Genomic DNA, 6,150 nt, shown 5'->3' on the forward strand with positions numbered 1-6,150 from the left:
GAGTGCCCAAACTCCACCCATGCTAGCACCCATGCCTTACCTTGAGTGCCCAAACCCCAACCATGCGAGTACCCATGTCGTGGCTTGAGTGCCCAAACCCTACCCATGTGAGCCCCGTGTGCACTTGGGCAATCCCCTTGTGTACCAAACCAAGCCCTGTGTGCACTCGGCTAAGCCCCACGTGCACCCAACTAAGCCCTGCATGGACTCGGTAAAGCCCCGTGTGTACCAAACCAAGCCCCGTGCATACCCGACCAAACCCTACGCATACCCGACTGAGTTCTAGCACCCACGTTTAAGTCCCAGCACCCATACCAGAGTCCCAGCACCACTACCGGAGCCCCAGCAGTCCCAGCACCACTACCGGAGCCCCAGCATCACTGCTGGAGCTCCAGCGCCCTTGTTGGAGCTCCAGCACCCATGTTGGAGTTCTAGCACCCCTACTAGACCTCCAGCACCCCTGTTGAGCCTCCCGCACCCCTATCGAAACCTCCGAAACTCTTATTGGTGATCAGAATCCCTCTTTCAGCAACTGATTTGGAGAAGGGATTCCCTCTTCACCTGCCTGTGTAGCCTACACTGACTTGCTAGTGTACCCTACACTGTGGCCTCTCATTGGTCCAAAAAGGAATCTTTTTAACTTATTGGTCCAAAAAAATTACCTTTCACCCCATTGGCTATAGAAAATTACCCTCCACCCCATTGGTCCAAAATTTCTTATGTTCACCTTATTGGTTTAGAAAATTTACTTTTTACTACCATTGATTACGGAATTTTCTCTCTCCTCCCTATTGGTCCAAAAATTCTATAAATACCCCCTCCCTTTGATTTTACACACCAACATTCACCACAACAATCCATAGTAGAGAAGCTCTGCCCTCTCTCCTCCCCCCTTGAAGTTTTCCAAGTCTTCGGAGAGATCTTCATATTCTTCAGATCTTCGAAGTGTTCTTTGGGCCTTCGGGACTCTTTAATCCTTCGTTTTTTTATGAAAAGTTTCCTCCTAGCCCTCCCATAGCCTATCCCCAGCAGAAGCTCTGTCCGAGTGCCACCTCAGCCCAGCCCTCCTATAGCCTATCCCTAGCAGAAGCTTTGTCCGAGTACCATCTCAGCCTAGCCCTCCCATAGCCTATCCCCAGCAAAAGCTCTGTTCGAGTGCCACCTCAGCCTAGCCCTCCTATAGTCTATCCTTAGCGGAAGCTTTTTCTGAGTCCCATCTCAGCCAAGCCCTCCCATAGCCTATCCCCAGTGGAAGCTTTGTCTGAGTGCCACCTTAGCCAAAACCCGAAAGTAACCCATCCCTAGCAGAAGCTCTGTCCGAATACTACCTCAGCCTAAGCCAAGAAATAGCCTTCCCTAGCCGAAGCTCTGTCCGAGTACCACCTTAGCCAAAACCTAGAAGTAGCCCATCCCTAGCGGAAGTTCTATCCATATATCAGCTCAGCCTAAGCCCAGAAATAGCCTTCCCTAGCCAAGCTCTGTCCTAATTCAAAACAGAAAATAATCGTTTCTAGCTGGAACTTTGCCTGAATATTATCACAGTCAGCATCCCTCGAGAAAGGAAGTTAGAGGTCAAGACCATCTTCCCCTGAGCTAGGGGAATCCACAAGGAAGTTCATACTAGCATCAACCAGGGGTTCCACCCCTCTTGACCTGAAACAAGGGTCAAACTCAAGTATAATTTCTCAAAAGAATTACCACAATGTAGACTTTATATAGACATTATTTTAGTGTACTTAGTTATTTAAATACAGTCAATGTATATATGTATGATAACTTAGACATGCATGCGGAGTAGGAATAATTGTGAAAAATATTTGTTCTTAAGAATCTAGTAGGAATACCGGTTGAGCCGGGTAGATTGGGTGCCTAACACCTTCCCAATTCTATAACCTAACACTTACCCTAAATCTCTGGACCAGACCAGTTTTTGGGCCCTATTCTTAGGAATTGGGCCCACCCCTGGGTCCTAGGCCCATAATCCTAGGTGGCAACTCCAAACCCCTTTTGCATGATCCCGATCCCTGTATTAGACCATCATCAAATTCTCGTCTCGAATGACAAACTTTACACTCTTGAGAAATAGGCCTCTACGTATCTCCGAGCAGTGATAAGACAGTGCGGGGCCCGTAGGGTAAGCACACATGACACACCCCTCCCTTATGAAAGAGAAAGGGAGGAGAGAGTGTTAGGGATATGCCCACACTCCTATAGTTGATTTTGCTGATAACAAACATATGAAGGTATTTCACAATTTGTCGTCAAGTATTGTTTGGTAGAGACTTCATATCAAAGATCGAATTTGATGAATGAAAGGAAGAAATGAAGATTGAAGTCATCAAATGAAGAGTATCAACAAGTTGGCACCAAATCTTAATATAAGCATACACCTTGAAGCTCAAGGATTGAAGAATTGAAGATTTGAAGAGACTTGAAGATTAGAAGACTTGAAGAGCTCAAGACTTGAAGAATTGAAAACTTGAAGACCTATAGATTAGGTTGTAATTTACACACACTACAGGCACTACACTCATGCATTTTAGTATTAGAAAAGACATAAGAAAATAACCTAAGGCATTGGACCTCTTTATGTGACTGCCAGGCAGTCAAAACACAAAACAAAGCCTAACTAGCAACTGCCGGATTTAACCGAAAATTGAACAAGCTAGTCGGATCAATTCCTGATCAAATGACTATGTTTTTATCAGCCCACAGAGAGCAATCGAAAACTTTCGATTGGAAGCGGCAACTGTCGTTTCACCTCCAAAGACCCCAACAGCTATATAACGACTATATTTTGAGTCAACAGCTAGTTTCATACAACTGAACTTGGAAGTGACAACTATCGGTTGGAAGCGGCAATTGCCGGTTGAGAAAATTTTTATCTGTTAAAAATTATTCTTCTTCCAAATTGGGTGATTTTATTACCTTAGTAAAGCCTAGACTCTGCCTATATAAATACCACACTTGGGTAGTGTTTCATATACCTCTCAAACATTCAATACTACACGTCCAAATGTATCAATTGAGGATTAGAGTGAAGATAAGGAAGTTATATGGTTGAGTTCTAGTCTTGCTAATTGAGCAAAACTTCAAAGAAGAACTTAACTCTCTCTACACAAGTCTTCTCCATTATTTAGCATTCTACAAGCTTTGAAAAGACAACAAGGTGCATTCTTATATATCATTGCATTTCATACACACACCACACAAGGTAACTCAAAACTTTATTCCACTTCTCTCTTTTACACTTGTCTAGACTGTACTTAGTCTAGTGTAGGATTCTCTTGTCCTAATAAGAATATAAAGGTGCTTTTCTACCTGTAAAAGAGATTGTAAGGTGCCTTTCTACCTTAAAGGAGATTGTAAGGTATCTCTCTACCTTAAAGGAGATTGTAAGGTGTCTCTCTACCTGTAAAGGGGATTGTACGGATACTCTTATCCTTAAAAGATTGTAAAGGTTTTTCTCCCTACCTACTGTACTGAAATGGAAGAGCTAGTAGAATACCTTACAAGAGGATCTTGTAGGGAGTGGACTAAACTCGGATTGAGTCGAACCACTATAAACCTTGGTGTTGAGTGAGTGTATCTATTTTATTATTCCTCAATTTTAATTTACAATCACATTTGGGAACCATTAATCAAAAAGGTTTAAATTTCACTAGTATAACCTATTCACCCCCCCTCTAGGTTATTTCAGAGATGACGGAATGCAAGTATTTCCCCCCCCCCCAAAAGGGGAAGAGAGAATATTTGTTTCCGGCCGCTACCATCACAGTACCACCTCCCTAATATCATTGAGCACAGCCTTCAAAATCATCCCATATGGTCTCCCCTTTCCCTCATTAACCTTTTATTATTTCTTTCATACTAAACATGGAATGAAATACGTAAGAAACCAGTCATGTACGCACCATTTAAAGACACCAAAGTTAGCACTTGACAACCATTATTGTACCAGCTCTATCACGGAACCTATCAAAGAAAAAAAAATGCTCTATCTCGGACATTTAATCTGGCCAAGAAACGTTAAAAAAAAATTAAGGAAAGTTCTATCTTATACATATGCTCATAATGAAGGTAAATAATGAATATATGCTTATAATGAAGGTAAATTGTCATTTGACATTTGTAATAATCATGAAACCAAAATAACTCTTATTACCAAAAATAAAAGAAATCAAAACAAATCTCTCTCTCTCTCCCTCTGAAATCGATATTGATCTCTATCTACACTGATCCAATTCAGCCAATTCTACTGATCTAATGCCAATTCCTTGATACATGCTCTCCATGCACATGGTTATAAAAGAACTAAACTTTTTACAGGGAGGAAAAAAAAATTTGGTCATTTTTAAAGGAAGTACAGTGTCATAGGTCATAAAGAAACTACAGAAGTCATAGGCCACATGTGCTACAAGTGATAAAAAGAACACTACTACAGGCCTACAATTTTGAGGGGGAAAGAATATTAGCATAAGGTTTAGATATGTAAACGTATCAAGGATCATATGTCTTGATATCCCCTCACTGGATATGGATACCTAAACTGATATTATGCGAATTGAATCCATATTTTTTATTGTCATTTTAGATTTCAAACTTGTATAATTCAGACTTTTTTTCCGTCTAGCAGATATGACTTGTTCTCAATCCATGTCTCTTTGTTGTTTTAATATTTTCCTAAATACTCTAGAACCTATTGAACATTCAACAACCCTCAAAATCACTAGTAATTTAATTTTTTATATTATTTATTCGATATCTATTCGAATCAAATAGATTACATTCTAAATTATCTGAATTCAAATCTGAATACACTCTGACTGGAAGCGAATCAAATTTAAATTTATTTTTGACTATCCATTTACATCCGTAACATGGGCTACAATTTGTTTGGGGGGCTGGGGAAGGGGAAGAGAGATGGAGAGGATCCCCACCAAAAAGAACACCCTGATTTTACATCAACCGTCATGTTTGCAATATCATCTTCCTCATTATCGCTAATGTAGGGACCAAGATTACGCCGCAACTACACCAAGGCCATAACCTAGTAGAGTATAGGACATGATTTTATTAGCCCAATGGTTGGACCAGAACCACAGATCAGACCACCACTGGCCAGGCCCTAGTTTACTCATGTTTCATTTGGTGATGCCATGGCCATCACAAGACACAAATCCTAGCACTTAAAATGGTAGGGCCTTGGTCGACCCACGAGGCCACGACACATGAAGAAAAGGTTTCCTGATAAGATAATGGCTACAGTGTTTTTAACCATACAGCTCCTTAACGATGTCAGCATCAGCGACAGATGAATTGAAATTAATACACCCCATTTACCCCAGTAAAAAATTATTTTTTTTGTTTGGTGAAGATTCGCATAGATCCTATCGCTTCAAACAACTATCCCATTATATACATGTGGCGCTGTGAATAAAGCATTGTGAAATAAAAAAGTGAAAATCTTAGGATCCATGTTTTATTTTTGGGAGAGGTATAGGAAAGCTAATAGGACACCCGGGTATCAAGTATACTAGCGATATTTTAATCGTAGGATTTGAGAGAACCGTTAGATTGAGAGGAAAGGTCCAAAACTTCAATCCACACCTGTCACACCTTATCACCCTCAATAACCATGCCGGAATGTTGCCCGACTGGTGCTCTCAGTTCTCATATTTTTTTTTGCTGTTCCTCTTTCTCTCTCTCTCTCTCTCTTTCTCTCTCACCCTCTTTTTTCAGAGCTTTCTCTTCCTAGGCAGCGGCTGCGAGCACTCTTTTTTTTTTTTTTTTTTTCTGGTTTTTGCTGTGTAACTCTCTCCCCGATCTTTCTTCTTCGTGGATAGGGACTGCGGCCAGAGACGGCAGCGGCAGTGACGGCAGCCAGCGATGGTAGCGGCAGCGGCAACGACCAGCTGTAACGGCAACAGCTGCACTCTCTTTTTTTCTTTTGGTTTTTGTTGTCATTGTCTCTCTCTCTCCACCCGAGCTTTCTTCTTCTTGGACAGTGGCAACGGCAGCGGTAGCGACGGCAGCGGCAACATTATCTCCGTTCCTTTTTTTTTTTCTTCTGATTTTTGTTATTCCTCTCCATCGACCGTTCTACCATTCCTGTAATCCCCGTTCCTTTGGCCCTTTGGTGAGAGAAGC

This window comes from Macadamia integrifolia, unplaced genomic scaffold, assembly GCF_013358625.1.
Source record: "Macadamia integrifolia cultivar HAES 741 unplaced genomic scaffold, SCU_Mint_v3 scaffold1484, whole genome shotgun sequence".
In the NCBI taxonomy this organism is placed as follows: domain Eukaryota; kingdom Viridiplantae; phylum Streptophyta; class Magnoliopsida; order Proteales; family Proteaceae; genus Macadamia; species Macadamia integrifolia.